The sequence below is a fragment of the Carcharodon carcharias genome, chromosome 13 (assembly GCF_017639515.1).
Source record: "Carcharodon carcharias isolate sCarCar2 chromosome 13, sCarCar2.pri, whole genome shotgun sequence".
Taxonomy (NCBI): domain Eukaryota; kingdom Metazoa; phylum Chordata; class Chondrichthyes; order Lamniformes; family Lamnidae; genus Carcharodon; species Carcharodon carcharias.
In genome coordinates, this window is record NC_054479.1 from 48861773 (window position 1) to 48885149 (window position 23377).

The 23377-nt window shown below is 47.2% G+C and overlaps 1 protein-coding gene across 1 annotated transcript in view; it reads right to left on the reverse strand.

Moving 5' to 3' along the window:
* Positions 1-314: 314 nt before the first annotated feature.
* Positions 315-23377, reverse strand: part of kremen1 (kringle containing transmembrane protein 1) — a 253321-nt gene continuing 230258 nt past the window's right edge. The window contains exon 10 of the transcript XR_005944764.1: positions 315-1636. The gene's annotated coding sequence lies outside the window, so the exon portion shown is untranslated. The remainder of the gene's footprint in view (positions 1637-23377) is intronic.

Consider the following 23377-nt stretch of genomic DNA (forward strand, 5'->3'; position numbering starts at 1 on the left):
TTTGAGCTCCCAATTTCTGTTATAGACAGGAAGAGGGGCGAATTTAAACAGCACTAATTTCTCCTCTGATCACTTGTCCATAAACAGAAGGGTGTTTTGAATTTTTTTCCCACTTTATAAGCAGTGGCGTATTTCCCAGCCCCTTGATTTTGATGTGATCCAATTTTCTATTAATAACCCCATAAGAAACTTTGAGATAGGATGAACCTAAAGGGTTAGTTTATTTGCACGCACTCAAAATGCGAAATGAGGGTTCACAACATCTCCCTCGCATTCAGACACAGGGATAGAGAAAAGAAAGATTTACAGTTCAGAGACCACAGAGAAAGAAACATGGTTTCATGTGGGTTCCAGAGTCCAGAATCAAAATCCAATAAGGTATTCCTTCATGGAAGTCCATGGGCTGAAAATCAATGTTGTAGAATTCACTTTTTCTGTGAGATAAGCATGAAGAGATGAATCTGTCTGTAGGCAATGGTACAGAACTTCCAGCAGAAGCAAGGTAGATAGGGCTAGGTTTCCAACCGAGCCCAGAGCCCCTTCAGTGTGGCCTGCTAGTCAGATGTCAAACAGCAGACTGAGACAGTACGGCTCAGCAAGGCAATATTATTTGTTCTACAAGCCAGAGGCCCATGTCACATGACTCCTACCTCTCCACCATTTTTGACAAAGGTGTCCATCATCTGGATTCCAATGACTGGTAAATTTCTCAGCCATAAGGAATTGAAAGGAAGATTGCGGGGACTTTTTCTTAGCAGACAATCCATCTGCTTCTGGCCAGCCTGGGTTATTAAATGCAGATGGCCTTTCTATAGTTCTCTTTGAAGTTGGGCTGCACAATCCACAAGGGGTTATTAGTGAATCCTCAGAGATAATGACGTGTGAGTTTTTCCTAAAACTGCCAAGTGGCATCTTTTTTTCTGGGGTCACAGACAGACACAGTTTCAGTCATTTTAAAGGTCTTTGTTCAGTTTTAAAAATGTTAGAAATAGTGAAGAGCATATCTACATGTATTTTATAACAATATACAGTGTGAGGTCTTAGTCCCTCGCAACATAGTAAACTGGTCTTCTTTGTCCATCTTTTTGAACTTGAAACAGCACTGTGCCCAAGTTTGTAGATGATGTGTCCATTGCTACAATTGTTGGAAACTCTGGGTTATAGTGTGCTAATATCTCAGGTGATATGAAAAGATTTTTCACCTTGTTGAAAGCGTTTTACAGTTTGACGTTCTAGCACCACTGTTGGCCTTGTCTCAGAAGATGTCATAATGGCTTGTTGATTTCCGCCAGGTTCAGTATGAACTTGGCCACTTGATTTACCATGCCAAAGAATCTTTGTAATTCTGTGATGGTTCTAGGCTGTGGGCACTCTCTAATCACTTTAGTTTTCTGCTGGTTGGCCTTAATTCCCAAAGTTTGCACAATGTGGCCTAAGAATTTTACAATAGGCTTTGCAAATTTACGTTTGTCGCTCTGATGCTTCTTGTAGGACTTTGAGGGCTGCTCTCAGTTGACGGTCATGTTCTCCCCTTGATGAACTTTGTTTGAGAATGTTGTCCATCTGGCACATTACTCCTTTCATGCCTTCCAGGGTTTGAGAAATCTTAGGTGCAGGAGAAATGCCGAATGGTAACCTGTTAAAACAATAAGAGCCAAATGGGGTGATAAAAGTAGTTCGCAATCTGGATTTTTTGACCAGAGGCCAAAAGCTTTTGTTAACATCCAATTTTCTGAATAGGGTGCTTTTTACTAATTTGGCAAGTCTTTCACCCATTGATAGGGCGAAAGTCCCACCCTTGAGATCTGCCGCCCTATCTGATTGGCCAGCAGCTCTACTAGAACTCTAGAAGTCATAGTGGCTCTGCTGGGACTGCAAGGAAGCCAACAAAGAAGAGCAATGGCATCCGGAATGAGGTAAGTCCTGGACGTTTAGGGCAGGAAGAGATTGAATACTCAGGGATAGATGTGGGAGGGTGGGATTTGGAGGCAAGGTGGGAGGAACAAAGGGGGGAGGTAACATTTTGTGGGGGGCGAGGTGTGCCCAATGCACACAGGGCACCCCTGAAAGGAACTCCCCCTGTTGTAGTGTGGCCTTGTCACCTGTTTGTGATAGAGTTGCTCTGCAGATAACTTTCTAAGTGGAAACATTAGGTTTATTTACAATACAGCCAGCAGCAACTATACATGTGCTTTCAACTCCATCTCTATCTCTGCACTGACTGTGGAGGTAGTCCACACTGCTAACACATTGGTTTACATAGATCATGTGATCTTACATCGCAAGACTATTCATATAGATACAGTCCAACATTTAACAAAATGATAATTACTACATTCCTCCCCCTTTAACTTTGCTGTACATATTACATTTACAAGTATATTTATCTCATGACATTATAATATTTACACAGGTCATGAAATTTACAAGGGACCAGTGAAGCCCAACGCAAACTGGAGGAACAACACCTCATCTTCCGACTAGGCACTTTACAGCCTTCCGGACTGAATATTGAATTCAACAACTTTAGGTCGTGAGCTCCCTCCCCCATCCCCACCCACTTTCTGTTTCCCCCTTCCTTTTTTTTCCAATAAATTATATAGATTTTTCTTTTCCCACCTATTTCCATTATTTTTAAATATCTTAAAATCTTTTATGCTCTCCCTACCCCAACTAGAGCTATACCTTGAGTGCGCTACCATCCATTCTTAATTAGCACATTCGTTTAGATAATATCACCAACTTTAACACCTGTGTGTTCTTTTGTTCTATTGTTGTTGACATCTTTTGATGATCTGCTTCTATCACTGCTTGTTCGTCCCTACAACCACACCCCCCCCCCTCCACTTCTCTCTCTCTCTCTCCGCGCCCCCACCCCCACACACCTTAAACCAGCTTATATTTCAACTCTTTCTTGGACTCGAACTCAAGTTCTGTCGAAGGATCATGAGGACTCGAAACGTCAATTCTTTTCTTCTCCGCCAATGCTGCCAGACCTGCTGAGTTTTTCCAGGTAATTCTGTTTTTGTCATGAAATTTACAAGTTTAGTCTTTCGGGTGGTTTCCTGGTTTGTGTGGAATGTTGCAGCTCCACAACTTCAGATTCTTTCTCAGGAACCAAGTTCTCTGGAACTGCATGAACATCGGGTACCTTGGTGGGCACTTACAGCTCAGTGTCTTTCACTGTGATAGAGACATCAGACATGTCTGTCATTGGTTGAGAATCTTCAACAGGTAACACTGGTTCAGTTATGGTTACAGGTGGAACCATACCTTGTTATGCTATCTCTCTTTTTCTTAAATGGTCCATATGCTTATAGGTGGTCCGGCCTTCAATGTGGTATGATAATGGTCCAGTCACTGAACTTATTTTGCCAGATAACCACTTTGGTTCTCCACCGAAATTCTTACATATACTGCTTCTCCAACAGTAAATTGTCTCTCACGACTATGCGAGTCATGCGCAGTTTTTGGTTTCCTTGACTTTTCTTCACCTTCCCCTCCAAATTTGGAAATTAAGGCGCAGTCTTGTCCTGAGATGGTATCTCATCAACAATTCTGCAGGTGTTGCTTGTGTCATCGTGTGGGGGGGTCATCCAGTAGTGAAAAGGAAAGCATGCTAGCTGGGCCTCCAACGAATCACCTATTAACTCCTTCATGTCTGCCATAAAAGTCAAACTGTAAAAAAATTAGGTAAAAATCACCCATAATAATTTATCACTCCTAAAAATGATATAAGTTCAGAGGCATTCTTGGGTGCAGGTGCCTCTCTTATTGCATTAACCTTCTCTTCAACTGGGTGGAACCCCTGAGAATCTACCCGATGGCCCAAATAGATTACTTCCTTTGCTTGAAAAGTGCATTTTTCCTTTTTCAGTTGTTTAGGTTAGTCAAATGTTCTTTTCAGCGAATCTAATTATCAGCACATTGTCTAAGTTGACTAAAAGCTGAGGTAGTCCCTGCAGTAAGCCCTCCATTGTTCTCTGAAAGATGGAACAGGATGAGGAAACACTGAAAAGCTATATTTGTACAACCCTTTATGGGTATTAATTGTGACAAATTCCTGGGAGGCATCATCCAACTCTAATTGCTGGTATGCGTGACTTATGTCAAGCTTTGTATACATTGTCCTTCTGCCAGCTTGGCATATAGGTCTTCAGTTTTGGAATGGGTCCAGTTTTGCTGCTCTGTTAACCGTTAGTTTATAGTCCCCACAGATCTGGACGGTCTGGTCTGGTTTAAGGACAGGGACTGTGGGCACTGCCCATCTTGAGAACTGAACCGCTTTTATGACACCCAATTCCTCTAGCTGTTTCAGCTCAGTGTCAACCTTCTCTCAGGGCGTATGGCACCGCTCTTGCTTTCATGAAGCACAAGGTTGCTTCTAGATCCATGTAAATCTTGGCCTGCAGGCCTTGGACTTTTCCCAGTTTGTCTTTGAAGACAGTGGCATACATTTTAAGCAGCTCTGATAGCCCACTTGCTCTCAAGTGGAAGATTTTGGACCAGTTTAATTTAATCTTCTGCAGCCAATCTCGCCCAAGAAGGCTTGGCCTTCACCTATTACCACCACCATGGGTATCTGTGCCGATTGATTTCTATAATGGACAGTTACTCTGCTGATATCTTTTACTTAGATTTCTTCATCTCTGTATGTTTTCAACATGGTAGATGTTTGTTCCAAATTTAATTGATGTTCACCATTATTTAAATATCTGAAAGTGTGTTCCCCAAGTACAGTAGTGGCAGCTCCCGTGTCTATTTCCATTTTCAATGGTTTGCCATTCACTTGTACTGTAACAAATATTGGCTCTGTCATCCCAACTTTCACGCTAAACAATGAATAAATGTCAGAATTTGTTGTTTCAGGCTCTTCTACACTGTAGATTTCACTGGGCTTCTTCTGTTGTTTGCAAGCTGTTTAAATCTCTCTTTGCACTATCTCGTTATATGTCCACTTCTGTGTTCTGTGACAAAAATAACAATCTACTTCTTTAAAGGCTAAAAGACTGATTGTTTCCACATCGATTAAAGTTGTTCTTTGATTTAGCTGCTAAATTATTTCTTCTTATTTTTAGGCTGTTCCCCATTTCTCTATCTCTACACTGGCTTTCTCATGCCATTTTCGGCTGACTGTTCCCAACCGATTTGGTGTACGGCGCCATTTTGCACCCCTTGTATTGCTTGTGAAGCTCTTACAGCGCTTTCCACGGTCAGCGCTGTTTCTAACGCCTTCTTAAAATCCAGATTCACTTTAGCCAGCAATTTTCTCTGAATACTTACTTCTTTCACACCACACATTAAACGATCTCTGAGCATGTTGTTGAAAGTCTCATTGACCTCGCAAAGTTCAGTTAATTGCTTCAAATTCATGACATAGCTAGCAAATGTCTCACTTGGGGCTCTATTTCATGAATTGAATTGGAACCTCTGCATCATGACTGAGGGCTTGGGTTGAAAATGTCCCTTCATGAGGTCCTCCAAAATCCTTCGAATTTGGGGCACTGGGTGCCGTTGAACTTTGAATCAATCTGTAGGCTTTGCTCCCAAAAGTACTCAAGAGGATCACTCACCTCTTCTCTTCCCCTGTGATTTTGTTCATTTGAAAGAAGAACGTGAGGTGTTCTATATACTGAGACCAATTGTCTATGTCTGGCTCAAAGGGATTGACTCTACCAAATTGTGGCATTTTAGATGAGTATATCTTCTGTTATTTTAAACAGACATTTATACTCACAATTGGGCGAGGTACAGTACTGATTCTGATCTATCTTAATTTATCTTGATTTATCCTCGTTGCCGGTTTGTTGTTGTGAGGCCTTTTTGTCTATTTGTAATAGAGTTGATCTGCAGACAACTTTCTAAGTGGAAACATTAGGGGCAAAATTTTTACCTAGGTGGGGAGGGTGGGGGAGGGGCATGTGCCTGACCCGCTTGAGTGTAAAATTATGCACTTTGACATTGGACAAGCATCCCGAAGTCAACGTGCAGTCGTGCGATATTTCAGTCAGGGGACGTGCGTGGGAATCGGCGGTGTCCCCACCAACAATTAAAAACCCTGTTAAGGCCATTAAAGTCTCAATTGACTAACATTTGTCGCTGCCCGTCCAACCTTACGATTGGCAGGCGAAAAGGCCAAGTGGCCTTTGCACTTTTTAGGAAAGCTCATCCACAGGCGGAATGAGGTTTCCTAAAGCAAATAAAAATACAATAAAAAACTTAAAATTTAATAAATAACATGCCCCTGCTCATGTTACAGAGTCACATGAGAGGATATGTTTTATTACATTTTTCATGTTTTTTTTTGAAAACTCTTCATTTCCTCAGGCAGCTCTCAAGGAGATTCTCAAGCGCGCACTTGTGCTCATGCGTGAAGTTTGCACTCGCCCCGCTCACCCTTGTCCCCCCACCTGCACAGGCAGTACTCAGCGATGCCGCTTGTGTTTCACGCTGGGCGGGCCTTAATTGGCTCGCTAGAGTGAAATCGCCTTTCAGCCTCGATTGCGGGTGGCAGTCGGCTTCCCGACCACCCCCACCCACTCACGCTGAGCCTGCCCGACAAGGGCTAAATTCTGCCCTAGGTTTATTTACAATATAGCCAGCGGCAACTACATGTGTGCTTTCAACTCCATCTCTATCTCTGCACTGACTGTGGAGGGAGCCTGCGTTGCTAACATGTTGGTTTACACAGATCATGTGATCTTTCATCACAGGACTATTCTTAAAGATACAGTCCAACATTTAACAAAACCATAATTCTACACCCCCCTTCCATCGTATATATAAAAATGGCCTGTCCACTTTCATCTGACTGCCCACGCCAACCATATTATGGTGTGGCTAGGTAATATACAGGTCAGTTGGCCATTAATTAGTTATTTAGAAATGTTGGGTGGGCTGCCAATTTTGGCCTGCCTACTGTATTCCGGGGGGTATTTCGGAGCTGGGTGAAAAGGTGGTGGGCTAGCCACCCCTTGTATTTTATGTGCCCCCTAACTGAAAAATCACCTGGCAGCGGTGGCAGGGGTGGATAAAATCCAGCCCAAGAATTCATAGGAAGCTGTTGCGGATTCTTGAGTTTTGTTTCAAAAATAAATGCTGGTTTGGACGTAAACCTTCATTTGTCAAGAATCAATGAAAGCTGAAGCACCTTAGGAATAACAGCAATTTTACCCGACTGATTGTCCTTCCCTCCTAAGCTACATTTTATCTTCATTACTTACCTTCAGCATACTTAAAACACATTCTTCAAATATGCTATTTGCTGTGCACTGCCAATAAAATGCAATGAGACCTGAATTATAATTAACATGCTACAGTGTGCATTAACAACAATTTAGTATGGTTTTCAAAGTTTAATCAGCTTTGTAGAGCAATACAATAAAGGAAAATCGGATAAGGTACTTGATACAAGTACAATTCTCAGAACATCCGGAGCGAAAAGCTTGTGAATTCCATTGTAGCTCAGTGCGACTTCAGTAAATTCAGAGCTCTCTGTTTACCCCAAGCTCTCACTTTATTGGTTATTGCAATCACACCACTGACACTAGAAACCGAGTATTTCATCCCTTGACAGGTCTTCACCTGGAGAGATGCAGTGTTTATGAAAGCATCAAAGCTGTGTTCCCGGGGTGTTCGCATTAGAACAGAGAATGATTTATCAAGGACAGTCCCTTGGGTGAGCTTAAGTACCAGCTGTGCAATACCAGCAGAGACAAAAGGTCCCTCAGTTCTCGAAATTACAGGTATTCCTGATTACAGACCCTGTCCTCAAGTTACAGCTGGGTAATAAGAGCAAGCAGGTTTGCTGGTCACACAGAATCAGACAGGGTGGAGCTTGTTCTCAGGCACTTCAAGAGGCTCCTTTTTTTCCACAAAAAAAAGATACAGGTTTAAGTATTGGGTCTGGACAGATGGCAGGAATCAGCCCCTCTTTGTGTGCAACTCCGAGAGGGGCTTCTACAAGTAGGGAGAGGGGGTGATTCCTGCCTTCTGTCTGGACCCGATACTTATACCTGTATCATTTTTTTTGTAAAAACCATCTATTTGAAGAGCAAACATCAGAGACCTGAAGCCAATTCTTTCAGATTCAGTAGCAGATTGATCTGAAAACAAAGGTGCAGTTATAATTTCACTGACACTTTCACATTGATGGAATGGTGTTTCTGAAATGCACCCAAGTAAAAAGTAAAACTTAGGAGTCAGGTCTCATCTGACTTTCAAGCACAGTAAAGTTGAAACTGCTAGGTCACCTACAGGAGGCCACCACACTGGGTGCAGTACAACTCAGGCCTTGTGAGAAGCCACTTTTTAAGGGTACTCAAGTGGCCCTTTGGAGACTTCATAAACTTACTTTGTAACGTTCTTAATGTCAGGTAAAGGTGCCACCCATGATCTCCTAGTGTTAGCTACCCAGGAGTGTGACATACAGCTAGCATTAAAAGTCTATTCATCTGTCACTCCACTGATACTGCTCTTATAATAAAGTTATCCCCATCTCTCACATGATACTGAAGGAGATGGAGAGTTGGAGAATTGCAGCATGGTCATACACTCTCCCATAAACAGATCTTACACCTGACAGTAAGATAAGGTAAATCTCCACAACTGAGATGTGGATTCCAGTTTGTTGGGCTGAGTTTCTTTCCCCACCTGTGTTTCTGTAGGACTTTAGGCAATGAACTGGTGACCAAATAAAACTGGCCAGTGATTTCACTTTGGCACTGCAGCACTCCAGCAGCAGTGTAGGATGTTTCATGAAACTTTACAGTTTTCTGCCACCTAAGAGATGTTAAGCACATGAATACTGCTACTTAACAATATGAGTTACTTCCTAGCAAAACCACCAGTCACATTGGCCAGAAATTTCCAGAACGCCATTATACACTTAAGCAGGGTTGCCCCCTGCTTCTCTGGTAAAGGTACTGTGACAGAGGGGGATCAACTCCAAGAAAATAATATTGACAATTGTAAGAAATGATTAGAAACCAGTGAGCAAGTGGTTAATCAATGAGCAGGTTTACAGAGGGTTGAAGCAATTAGTATTAATTCATTGAAACATAAATTAGATGGATTCCTTTCAGAAAGCAACATTTTAAGATATAGTATGTGAGTTTTCTGAGACTTGACATGTGGAAAGTCCAACAAGCTTGGGTGGAAAGAGGTGACTTTGGATCTATGGTTCTAAAGCTCTCTACCACCATGGTTTTCCTCACGTCAAAAGGGCTCTTTTGCAAACTAACCATTGCAATCAATTATTCTTAATCAAGCAACAACTGTTTATTGCTGTATCCTGCATTTACCAGAATGGCAGAAGGTGAATTAGGTGAACTTTGTCTTTTTCGGTTTCACATTTCTATGTCCCCTGATATTTGGCATGATGAATGTGTAATTTTCCCTTTGTGATATGGTTTGTATCCAACTCAGTCTAACTGGGTGGAAACCCACTCACTCTGGGTCCACTCTTTAAAAAGGGAGAATAGTTTCAACCTTCAAGGAAGCCAAAATGCCAGCTAATGTAGAATCTGGGGAAACTCAAAATCACAGAAATGCTGTTTTAGAGTTGGATGCAGGGTACATTGCTATGGCCTCCACCTGAGGTCCCCAGCATCACAGATGCCAATTCTTCAGCCAATTCAATTCACGCCATGTGATATCAAGAAATAGCTGAAGGCACTGGATGCTGCAAAGGCTATGGGCCTTGAAAACATACCAGCTAAAGTACTGAAGGCTTATGCTGCAGAACTTGCTGCGCCCCCTAGCCAAGCTGTCCCAGTAGAGCTACAACACTGGCATCTACCCGGCCATGTGGAAAATTGCCCAGGTATGTCTAGTTCACGAAAAGCAGGACAAATCCAATCTGACCAATTACCTCCTCATCAGTCTATTCTCAGTAATCAAGAACGTGATGGAAGGCATCTTTGACAATGCTATCATGAAGCATTTATTCACAAGAACCTGCTCACTGATGCTCAGCTTGGGTTCTGCCAGAACTGCTTGGCTCCAGAATGCATTACAACTTTGGTCAAAACATGGAAAGAACTGAACTTAAGATGTGGGGTGAGAGTGAATGCCCTTGACATCAAGGCCACATTTGACCAAGTGTGACATCAAGGAGCTCTTGTAAAAGTGAAGTCAATGGGAGCGAGGGGAAAAATCTCAACTAGTTGGAGTCATACCTAGCACAAAGGAAACTGGTTGTGGTTGTTGGAGGCCAACCATCTCAGCCCCAGGACATCTAGAGTTCCTCAGGGTAGTGTCATATGCCCAACCATCTTCAACTGCTTCTACCCTCCATCGTAAGGGCAGAAGTGGGGATATTCAATGATGATTACACAGTTTTCATAACCATTCATAACTCCTCAGATACTGACGCAGTCCATGCCAATATGTAGCAAGACCCGGTCAACATTCACGCTTGGGCTGATAAATGGCAAGTAATATTCACACAAGTGCCAGGCAATGGCCATCGCCAACAAGAGGGAATCTAACCATCTCCACCTTGATGTTCAATGGTATTGCCATCATTGAATCCCCCACCATAAACAATGTGGAGATTACAATTGACCATAAATGCAATTGGACCAGCCATATAAATAGGAACAAAAATTGCTGGAAAAACTCAACAGGTCTGACAGCAACTGTAGAGAGAAAGACAGAGTTAATGTTTTGAGTCCGTATAACTCGTCTTCAGAACTCAGCCATATAAATACTTTGGCTTCAAGAGAACATCAGTGGCTGGGCATTCTGTGTGAGTAACTCACTTTCTGCCGCATCAGCGACAAGGCACAAGTCAGGAGTGTGATGAAATACTCTCCACTTGCCTGGATGCGAGCAGCTCCAACAACACTCAAGAAACCTAAAAGCATTTAGGACAAGTAATCTGCTTGATCGGCACTCCGTGGACCACCTTAAGCATTCACTCCCTCCACCACCAATGCACAACCAGCAGTGTGCACCATCTGCAAGATGCAATGCAGGAATTCACCAAGGCTCCTTCCACAGCAATTTCCAAACCCATGGCCTCTGCCACCTAGAAGGACACGGCTAGCAGATGCATGGGAACACTGCCACCAGCAAGTTCCCCTCCAAGCCACAACACGATGACCTGGAACTGTATCACCATTCCTATCATACCTTTGGATCAAAAACATGGGACTCCCTTCCTAACAACACCTACACCACATGAACTGCAGTGGTTCAAGAAGGTGGCTCACCACCACCTTCTCAAGGGCAATTAGGGATGGGCAATAAATGCTGGCCTAGCCAGTGACACTCACATCCAATGAAATAATAAAAAAAGTAATAGTGAGAGAGCTAGATGAGGGTACTATTGCCTAAGTGAGGCTCTCTCAGCAGAAAAATCATAGAAACAGGAGTTGCCCATTAGCCCCTCAAGTCTGTATCACCATTCAACAAGACGATGGCTGAGCTGCAACCTAACTCCTTACACACAGTTTTGTCCCATATCCTTTAATACCCCTGGTTAACAGAAATCTATCAATCTCAGATTTAAGGTTATTAATTGACCCAGCAGCATCAACTGTTGTTTACAGAAGAGAGTTCCAAACTTTTACCACCCTTTGTGTGTAGAAATGTTTCCTAACTTAAGTCCTGAAAGGGCAGGCTCTAATTTTTAGGCCTTGTTCCCATGTCCTCGGCTTTCCAACATGCAGAAAAAGTTTCTCTCAATCTATCCTATCAGTTTCCCTTATTATCTTGAAAACTGTGATCAAATCAACCCTTAGTCATCTAAATTTCAAATCTACTTTGTGTAATCTCTCATAATTTAACCCTTGGTGATGGGGGAGTAAGTATCAAGGCCATAGTTTTTACCACAACCAGTAATCTTGGAAGTGAATTACACAGCCTCATCATACTGTGTAAATGTTGAACATTAAAATGTTAGAAAGCAGTTCACATGACTGAGTCACCAAAGTGCAGCCACTGTAGATAAGTATAGCAGAATATCTGCGCTGGGAATATACCATGGGCCAGCAGGGAGTCAACTGACTGCTTAATCTGTCCCCTTTAGAGGATGACACATCCGACAGCACAGCACATCCTTGGTACTGCTGTGGAGTGTTGAGCTAGATTTTGGGCTTAAACATTTAGATAAGGGTGAACAAGCTTCCAAATGACACGCTGTGAGCACTGAGATTAATACTATACTGGGGGAAGGGAAATACAAGTAGTGTTAGGACAACCTTGACAGACTGGCTGTCATTGCAACTGACAGTTCAATTAAAGAGTCAGTGTGCTGACTGCCTCAGGCCACAGGTGAAAGGCATCAAAAATTCAATTTAAAAAATAATTTAGATCTTTATCGAAAATATGTATATACCGTACAGCAAGACAGATGCAACACACTTAATTCATTCATATCAATTATTATGTAATTGATGTGAGGTACACATGTATACCCAGCTGTTTACAAGAGCAACATTTATAATGCAGAAATCAAATAGTCCTTCATGTGTAAAATGCCTTGACCAGAGCAGATTGCTATTAATTTATTTAGACCAAGGTCAATTTTTGGTACTTTCTGTAAGGTCTACATTTCATCCCTTGGTCTTGTTTTAAACCCATCCTGGAAGACTCAGAGTCTTGTAGCGAAATAGCGACCTAAGATAGGCAGAATGGCATGTTCACATATAACCAGGATTAACAGTGCACCTTCTGCCTCACTGTAAAGTGGCTCTTTACTCTGCCACATTCTTGGCAATAAAGTGTAACCACAGCTGAACCAACAACCAAGTGGGGCTTTGAATTTAGATGTTCAACTACATTGACTGCCCTACGTCACAATGGTGACCACACTTCAAAAGTACATAATTGGCAGTAAAGTACTTTGGAATGTCCTGAGGTCATGAAAGATGCTACATAAATGCAAGTCTTCCTTTTTTTCCTTTTTACTGTCCCATCTCTGACCCATGACACCTTGCAAAATGACCACTTAAATACAGTTACCGGTGTGGAAACAGTATCAGTAGTAGAACTGCTACGTTAAATATTGCAGCTGCCTGTTATAGAGAAGAATGGTCAAATGTACGTTCTTTTGCTATGAATATAAAAAGGCCTGACTGGATATTGCTTTTGGGTTGGTCTATTTCTAAATAAAAATATCTTGGTCTATGTCATAACGGTTGACAATGCATCCATCACCAGTTCAGATAATTAAAAGCTGCAGCCTGGTAATTGCTAGGTCCTTTCATTAGAGAAGTTGCACTCCAAACAGTATGCAGACTAATTAGTCTCTTTCTCCAAGATACATTTTCACTCACTTGCTGCTACCAGGGTGGGATATAGATCCCCCCCACCCCCCACCCCCCCCCCACCCAGCACCCTCACCACACCCTGCTTCCCCAGCTTCAGCTTACATGGCTGAAACATCTGGGGCATCTGTGGGGAAATGTCCCAGTCTGAATGAATAATGTTGTTACCGGGAATGGAGAAATGTCAAACAGTCTTGGGTCTTCCCCAAGAAATACAGTGAATCCCCCTCACCCCACCCCCACCCCAACCTCACCTACTCCCCCACATATACTCAAACCAGCTCTCAGGAGGTAAACCCAGATGGGGAGCAGTAATCCAAACACAGGCAATCAAGAACCTTCACCACTCTGGTAACATTGTGCCCCAAAGCCCAAGACCAAATCATTTTCACAATGGAGACTGAGGCCCAAGAATACACACTGCATTCCCAGCAAAGTACTGATGCAAAATTGTTTCTAATCAAGTAAAAAAAATGGCATACCAACCAGGGAAATACATGCCTTTGGTCCTGAAATACTCTGCAGTCCAATGACTGCGAAGCTCAATGTGGTTTTCCAAGTCCAAAGCTGGATGCCTGTTTATACTTATAAAGATACTTCCCTCTGAACCTGCTACCAAATTTAAACCTGGGCCTGAATTTTACCCTTGGCAGGCGTGCTCAATCAACAGGCACAGGAGCAGCCGGGAAACAGGGCCCTGACTGCGATCGGCACCCGGCCGTGATTTCACACTGACTGGCCAACTAATGGCTCACCAGCGTGAAGTGCACACTGAAAAGCTCAGCGTTGCTGGGGTGGGGCCAAGAAGAGGGTGGACGAGTGCAGTGCTGAGGCAAGGGTTGCCCTGCGGTTGAGGTGACTTCGGGGGGGGTAAGAACTGCACTGCAGTTGATTGTAGTGCATAAGCATGTGCAGGGTTGTGGGGAGGGAAGCGACCAGGCATTAGAGAAACCTTGTATGAAGTGACCATTCCTCTGCAGCTGAGACAGTTCAGACCGAGCCACATTGACATACTTGGAGTTTGGCCTCTAGCTTACCTGCCCATTCAAGCAACGCAGAGACAGGAAAGTGCCATGGGCTTTTCAGCCCTCAGGCACAAAATGAAACTAACGTGTGTTTTAGTGGACTGCAGTACAGTTGGATGACTGGGCTCTTTGTACAATCTCCTTGCTAAACCTGGCCATGGAGCAGTCACTGCTGGAGGTGCTCACAGCCCCTTGCAATGTCATCATCCCAGCTTGGACCAGTCTACCCCATGGTTCAAGCTAACAGTGCAGCCTTGCAGTGCGGGTTAGGAGAATGCCTGCCCCTGAGCTGAGAGCACAGCATGCAGTCCAATGGTCAAAGCTGCCGCCAATCTGTCAGGTGGAGTAGGGCAGAAGTAGGTAGGATTTTGGGCAGCCATGCACTGCATTAAACTCTGGCCATCCAACTGGTGGCCAGCACTCTCTGGCATGCGCTAAGGAGCCTTCAGACTTCACCAAGAGAAGTTCTTAGTGCACCCAAGCTAACCCAAATGTCTACAGGAGGAGTATGGAAACTGGTGAACTAGCTGTATGCCTCATGGTGTGTAGGAAGTGGAGACAATAGAGAAGAGACTGGCTGAGGTGCTTGGCTGTGCAGAGGGGGAAGAAGCACCCTCAGGACCAAGGGGTGGCCAGATCTCCCACACATGTCCCTGAACAACAACAGTGAGCTGTTGCTGTTCGGTGCCTTGCTAGAACCAGGGTCTATAGACACGGCCTTTTATTACTGCAGTTGACCGAGAACCAGTGTCGTCGAAGACGGCGAATGCCAAGGGAACTGGTTGGTCACATCTGCCACCTGCTGCAGGATTTGGCATCATGGGGACATGGAGGGCATCCACTGCCAGAGCCCATGAAAGTGACTGTGTGCTCAATTTTTATGTCAGTGGCTCCTTTCAGAGCTCCATAGGTGACCTCTGTGGGATATCACAAGCCTCTACCCAAAAATGCATCCATGAGGTCATGGATGCCATCTTTGCGAGGACACACAACTTTGTGCGTTTCACCTGGGACCAAGAGAGCCAGGATGCAAGAGCGATTGGATTTGCCCAGGTCTCGGGTTTCCCACCGGTGCAGGGTGCCATCAACTGCACTCACATGGTGCTCAGATCTCCGTCGCAACAAGTGGTCAACTATGTCAACTGCAAGGGCTTCCAATCGCTGAATATGCAGCTGGTGTGGGACCACCACAAACACATCCTGCAGGTCTGCGCACAGTTTCCAGGGAGTGTCCACGACTCCTACATTCTCATTCGGTTACAGATCCCTAACGTCTTCCAGGGTCCACAGAGGCTGCAGGGACGGCTCCTCAGGGACAAGGTCTACCCACAGAGGATGTGGCTGATGACACCCATGCGGAGGCCTCAGACAGCAGCAGAGAGAAGGTATAATGAGGCTCATGCTGCATCCTGCACCTTGGTAGAGCAAATCATCAGGATGCTGAAAATGAGGCTCCAGTGCCTGGATCGATCTGGTGGAGCCCTCCAATATAATCCACAGAGAGTGACACGTATCGTTGTAGCCTGCCGCACCCTTTCCAACCTGGTGCTGCAACGGGGAGAGGAGCTGTCTCAGGAGGAGATGGAGGAGCTGCATGTCTCTGATGAGGAGGATGTTGATGGGGATGAGGGTGAGAAGGTCCTCATAGGCGATGATGACAGCGCTGAGGCACTCGCACTGGCCAGATGAGGCAGGTGTGCTCAGGAGGCCCTCAAAGCTGCTAGATTCATGGGTGATGATGAACATTCAGTGAGGCACCATAGATTCTCACACTGCATCTGTGAATGTTTGATTTCAGTCTGGCTGATGGCAGGGCATATACTCTGTGATAAGGCTCCTGTCATGGAGACACAGCAGAGACCCTAATAGTCACTCGATTCCAGAAGGATGATGATGACGACCTGCAGTGAGCACATTCACATAGATCTTCACATAGCCTTTGTGAATGTCTGAATCCTGTCTGGCTGAGGGCAGCTCACTTGCGCTCTGTGATCAGGGTCATATCATGGAGACACAGATGTGAAACTTTGAGTGCAGTGTTTGTGGCCTTTGTCAGCCTTCAGCACCTGACTCCTTCAGGAGCATAGCATCACTGGTCACAGATGCTGATGGAGAGAGGCAGAGAAAGAGAGAGAAAGAGAGAGAGAGATGCTGCTTCTGCAGGACAGAGAGGCCAGGAGGCAAGGGTTTTTGGTTTAACATCTGAGGTGGGTGTCTGGGCCTTTGTTCAGTGGGGGCTGATGGCAGACATGTGCTTTGTAGGGGGAGGAGAGAAGGCCACTGCAAAGACTTGGGGGACAAGAGGTGTGTGTCTGTTGTTTAAGATCTTGCCAACAACTCCCCCCTCCTCGCTCTGACTGTATCTGAGTCCAGGTAGCTGGTGCTGCTTGGTGATGAGGGACAGAGCTGACTCCTTTGTGCCAGGCAGTACCAGCTGCCTGGTGAAGACATCGCACCTCCCCCCCCCCCCCACCCCCACCTGCCCCACATCGGAAGAATGTTAAGGCCCCCACCCACACTCCACTCCATCAAATGACACCCACCTACCCTTTATACCTTGTGTCTCCCTGTCCTTTACACTTCTCCCTCCTCTCATCTCTGTTTTTGTCATCCTGGAGGGGGAGGTTACACTATCCTTTCCCCCTCTCCCTGGGGTGGGATATTGTTGAATATAGAGCTCGGGATGGGTGTGGCTCAACCCCTATGGCTGTGACAGGGTCGCCTGTAGCCAGGCCTTCCAGGGAAAATGAGGAGGCGGTGAAAACTTACGCGGGTGCAGCTGCTTCTGTGGCCCCTGCTGCTCCCGTGGTCCCACCATCTTTCCGCCTCCTCACCAAAGCCCTAGAGGTGAAGAGTTACACCCACCCCAACATGACCATCGGGGCATGGGTCAAGGCTATGGCTGGGGTTGTCACTCCTTCAGGTTTAAAATAGTTCTCTCCTTTTTGCATTTTACATTAGGTGATGGGTAGCACATACTTCTGACAATGAAGACAACCAAAGCCAGCCTCGACATCCACGGCAGCAGGGATGCTCAGCACAGGTTCCAGGACTTCTTGGTCCTCTGGGACAGGAAGTATGTGGTGTGCTTCCTTCAGGAAAGCCACACCATTCCAGGAGATAAGACTACGTGGCTCCTGGAGTGGTGAGGGTGTCACCTAGCCTCCAGTTCTGGAGATGCTTCACTTTGTGAATGTGTACGCTCCCCTGGGCGTGAAGCAGCAAGCGAGCTTCTTTGAGGAAGTGTCCACTCCTCTGGGCTCCATTGACGTGGGCGAGTGCATCGTCCTTGGGGGGGATTTCAACTGTACCCTCAAGGCCCAGGACCATCACAGGCCCAGCACCGCACGCAATGTGTTAGTAAGCTGAGGGACCTGGTCGGGTCCTACGACTTGGTGGACTTCTGGTGAAATTTCCATCCTGTCTCCAGCGTTTTCACTTTTGTGTCACCTGGAGTCAGAGTGTCCAGACTCGACCGCCTTTACGTTTCAAGGGCATTCATGTCCTGCATTTCATTGGCTTCTGTGCGGTGGGTGCCGTGCACAGACCACCTTCTGGTGTGGGCGGAGCTCGCTCCGTTCTGCGCTCGGACGGGTTCCGCATACTGGCCCTTTAACAACCTGCTGCTGGAGGACGAGCGGTTCCTGGACTCGTTCCGTTGTTTCTGGGCCGGCTGGAGACGGAAGCGGGGAAGCTTCCCCTCCTTGAGATTATGGTGGGACGTGGGCAAGGCTCACGTCCGAGTTTTCTGTCAGGAGTACGCGACGGGGTCGACAAAGAGGCGGAAATCCAGGCTCGAGGAGTTGGAGAAGGAGTTGCTCGACCTGGAGGCAAGTCTCCGTCAGCCCGATGTGGAGCCGGCCCAGCGGTTGGCGTACGATGAGAAGAAGGGCGCGCTGCGGGATCTGCAACTTGTCGGGTCCCGTGGCGTGTTTGTGAGGTCACGGATCCGGTTCCTCCAGGACCTGGACCGTGGCTCCCCCTTCTTCTACTCGCTGGAAAAAAGGCACGGGGTCTGTCAGCAGCTCCTTACACTGCTGGCCGACGACGGATCCCTTGTCTTGGATCTGGAGAGCATCAAGGCCATCGCCCGAGACTATTACACTGCCCTGTTCTCTCCGGATCCGTCCAGTGAGGGGGCGCGCAGAGAGTTTTGTGGGAGGACCTGCCGCAGGTCGGCCCGGAGGGCGCCGGAAAGCCTGACTCCCCTAAAAGTCTGGGGGAGCTGACCGGCGCAGTCAACAGCCTCTCCAGGGGCAAATTCCCGGGGCTGGACGGGCTGACCGTGGAGTTCTTCAGGGCACTCTGGGATGTCCAGGAGAGCGACTACGCTGGGGTCGTGGGGGAGAATATCGCTATTGGGGAGATGCCCCTCTCATGGTGCAGATCGGTTATTGCCCTGCTACCAAAGAAGGGGGATCTCCGGCACACTGAGAGCTGGTGTCCGGTCTCCCTCCTCAGCATGGATTACAAAATCTTTGCCAGGGCAATGTTTTCTTGCCTTGGAACTGTGCTGGACCACGTGATCCACCCTGACCAGTCCTACATCATCCCGGGCCACACCATTTTTGATAATATCCATCTGGTCCAGGACGCCATCCACATTTCCCAGGTGACTAGTCTGTCGAGCACCTTCCTGTCTCTTGACCACAGGGTGGGTCGCGAATATTTATTCGGGACTCTGCGAGCATTCGGATTCGGGATGCAATTCGTTGCCCGGATCCGACTTCTGTACACTGCCGCAGAGTGTCTAGTGAAGGTTAATGGGTCCCTGGCAGTGCCCCTTCACTTTGGGAGAGGAGTGCGTCAGGGCTGCCCCCTGTCTGGCCAGTTGTATTCCATCTGCATGGAACCTTTCCTACACCTCCTGCGGAGGAGGTTGTCGGGATTGGTTCTGCGCCGGCTGGGCATCGGGATGGTCCTTTCGGCTTACGCCGATGACGTTCACTGACCCGGCTGACCTATGGAAGATGCACGAGTGCCAGGAGGTCTACTCTGCCATGTGTTCTGCCAGGATCAACTGGGGCAAATGTTCCGGACTCCTGGTCGGTCAGTGGCAGATAGATCCCCTACCCGAGGAGCTCAGGCCTTTTACCTGGAGCAGGACCAGTTTCCTGGAGATCCACCTCTGCCCTGCTGAGAAACCCTGGCTGGCGGACTGGCAGGAGCAGGAGGCCAAAGTCACCACTCGCCTGTGGCACTGGACAGGACTGCTCCGAGTGCATTTCATTTCACCTCCCAGTTTAAGAACAAAGCAGAGTTGTAATACGCTCAAAATTGCAAGACAACTCTAGTAATACCAAAGTAGAAAATATGGAAGATCACTTATAATGATTGAGTTATTTAATTAGCTCAAAGTAGCTCAAGTGCTGTCTTACCGGGGTCGAGTTCTAGTCATAAACTAGCCAATTTCCACCATGTTGTTGTACCGGCTGGTCACTTTGACTCCTCCCGTGGACTTTGTTGCAAAAATCCAGAGAATGCTCGCTGACTTCTTCTGGGACAAAAAGCTGCACTGGGTCGCTGCTGAAGTTCTGAATCTCCTGCTTAGGGAGGGCGGTTAGGTGCTGGTGTGCCCACACACCCAGGTGGCAACTTCCCCCCTTTAGGCCCTGCAGCGATACCTTAACATCGAGACCCTCTGAGATGGTATGCCCTGGTGACATATTTCTTCTGCCAAGTGCACGGCCTGAATTATAACGTGCAGCTCCTATTTATAGACCTGAGGGTTTTTTGTGGCTCCTTGCAGGTGTTGCCCATCTTTTACCAGGACCTGATCAAGGTCTGGAACAAGGTCGCCTCGTGACGCAGCTCTCCCCCATCAGGAGTAGCGGCTATTGTCAAAGAGCCGCTGCTCAGAAATCTGCCCCTCCCCGCTTTTGAATGGCTGGTGGAGAGGAGGGCTGTGGCTGCCGGGGTTACCAGGATCAGGGACGTGCTGGGTGGCGGAGGAATGGGCTGGATGCTCCCACAGGAGTTGGTGCATCACAAGTCCATGGACGTCTGGCTTATGGCCAATGCCATTCAAGACCTTAGGACGGTTGTGCTCGGCCCCAACATCATTCTGGGTTTCGAGGTGGCCCAGGTGGTCTTCCATCTGAGCGTTCCCCTGTTTAGACAGAATTCCACATTGGCTCTTAGTGGCAAACCTTCTCTCAGGATCAGGTGCCCCGCAACCTGAGTCGCCTCATGGAAATGCCTTCCATGCCCTTTAGCCTGGCGCGGAGGGGTTTCCTGTATGGCCTGCTGCTGCACACCCTTCACTTCCTTGTCCTCACTCCTCGCCCGGACACCCCCTGGTGTGCCTTGTTGCCATCCGGCGGCGGAGGTCCCCAGTGAGGGACTTTCCACTGGAGACCTGGGGTGGAGAGTGTTGCACGCAGCGGTCCCATGCAACTGTAGGTTATGTCGGTTCATAGATTCGCAACGTTCCTGCACCTTTTGCGGCCTTGTGGAGTCCATGGACCATGTATATATAGGGTGTTGTAGGCTTCACTTCCTTTTCATTTATTTAAAAAACCTTTTACTGTTGTTTTGTTTGCACTTCGGTCCCACATTCCTGATTTACGTGCACCAAAGCGGATGGGGGCTGGGAGGGAGGAGGGCCTCCTCGTGAACCTGCTCCTGGGCCTTGCAAAATTGGTTATTAACAGGTCCAGGCAGCAAGCAATCGAGAGAATCATCTGACCTGACTGTCTGCCCCTCTTCCGCGGCAATGTTCGCGGCTGGGTGTCCTGTGGCTGGGTGTCCCTGGAAAGGGAGCACGCGGAGTCTGCCAGCACTGTGGAGGCCTTCCGTGCTCAGTGGGCACCATGCGGACTGGGGTGTTTTATTGACCATGTTACTCACCTTTTTGTTTAATGTTTGCAAGTTTCCTTTAAATTTTGTCTTTGTTTATGCAGTTTCCCTTTAAGGGACTGCTTTTCACCTTGTCCCTGATTTTGTTAATTTGGTTTATTTGTTTAACTCAAAAGAGTTACATCTTCTCAACCTTCCTAACCCTGCCACTACATACGAACGTACGATTAAGGAGCAGGAGTAGGCCATTCGGCCCCTCGAGCCTGCTCTGGCGTTTAATAAGGTCATGGCTGATCTGATAGTAACCTGAAATCTGCATCCCACCTACCCCCGATAACCTATCACCCCCTTGCTTACCAAGAATCTATCCACCTCTGCCATAAAAATATGCAAAGACCCTGCTTCCACCACCTTTTCAGGAAGAGTTCCAAAGATTCACAGCCCTCTGAGTGAAGAAGTTTTGCCTCATCTCCATTTTAAATGAGCAACCCTTTATTTGATGCTCCCCCGACATCCGCAGCAGAGGTGGAGGCAGCCTGCTAACTGCTACACCCTTTCTGTGATGACCTTGGCGGTCATCGTCTGGAAGACCGAGACCTGGAGGGCCCCGGCCTGCTTTCGGGGTCCTGCTGTGTGGCAGTGGAACCCTCCTCAGCCTGTGTAGCTGGAGCTGTTGAGGTCACAGGAAGAGGGGATTCGGATGGGCTGGACAGTCCCAGAGTCACCTGGGTGGATAGCCCCGGGGAATGCACCTGCTGATCCACCTCCTTATGGGTGTCCGAGGGCCCCTGGCTGACTCCTTGAGGAGAAGGGGAAGCTGGAGTGAGATTGAGCTGCCCTACACCCCTCTTGCGTAAGGACTTTTGGAGGCCAACTATGGCATCAATGATGTTGAGCCTGCGCAGAAGTGCAGGTTCAATGTTCTGGAACAAACTCTCCATCCTACTAGTGTTGGCCTCAGTGCATTGGCATGCCAGCACTATCACTTCAGACTGAAGGCAGATGGACTCCTCCATCATGCCTTGTAATCTGAGGACTGCAGTGGAGATTCCTTCCTGGTATTCCCAAGCTTGCCTTTGCAGCTCCAGCAACGTGATATGATCGAATCCAGAGGCTCGTTATCTGACTCGGACTGAGCAAATTCCTGGCTCCAGCAGTCCTCAGAGTGCCAGAGATCTGGGAAGTCCCTACCTCCATCTGCTATGGATCAGAAAGTGCGACGTGCTCAACAGATTGTGATCCCAAGCCTACTCTAAAGCTAGGTCCCACTGAGATGTGTGTCTCTGCGCTGGTAGAGGGTGTGGGTGAGCGCTCTGTCGGGTCTTCAATTAGGGTGTCATCAGATTCTTCTTTGGAGGTTTCTTCGCGGCTTGAGTCGAAGACCTGGGTTGTGACTCAGTCGGCTGTTTCCCAGATGTGCCTGCGAAGCAAGGAGAGATAATTAGTGCATGGCAATGGCCTGTGAATCAGGACACATCACTCACAGCTTGGTTGTGTAATGGATGTTGCACTGCTGGATTCTCACTTGATAGAGCACCATTGACCTCACCGTCAACGCAGGACTGGTCCAGATCCTCACCGGCCAGCTGGATGGCTCTGTTTTCAAAGTTTATAAGGACCTTGATTTCAGGCATTCCTCCACTGGTCTGCGACCTCTCCATGTTGTTATGTGCCAGCTTGTCCTGCATGAATAGAGATAGAGAAAGTGTTAGCAGGATGTCTGCTAGACCAGATGATAAGTATGCCTGGCCTGTGTGGGTAGAGAGTGGTCCGATGGACAGGATGAGGACAATGAAGGTGCGTGTGAAAGAGTGAATGGTGATGTCCCTTGAACTGGCAGTGAGTGAGCGCCCTGTGGATGTGTGATGGGTTTGTGAGTGTGTGAGTTGAGAGTGATGAGAAGAGTGACTTACCCTGGCGGAACAGAGGAGCTCATTCATCTCCTGTTGTGGCCCTGGGTGGTTGTACTCTATTGCAGGGCCTTGGCACTGACCTCCGCTGGTACTGCCTCCCAAGCCAGATTGATGACGTTGCCTCTCTTGCAGCCAGGGCAAGGGTAGAGGACATCACAACGGACCTCCACTGCGTCCAAAAGCACTCAAGGGATGCATCACTAAACCGGGGGTGGGGGGGGTGTGCTGCAATCTTCTTGCCTTTCGGGGCCATGTCTTCTTTTCAGCAGTCCTTGTCTGGAAGCACTGAGAGGTGTTCGCGTGGCTGCACCTTAAATTTGGCGCCCAGCAAGATGAAGCAGCATGGCAGGCGAATGAGAGCCTGCCT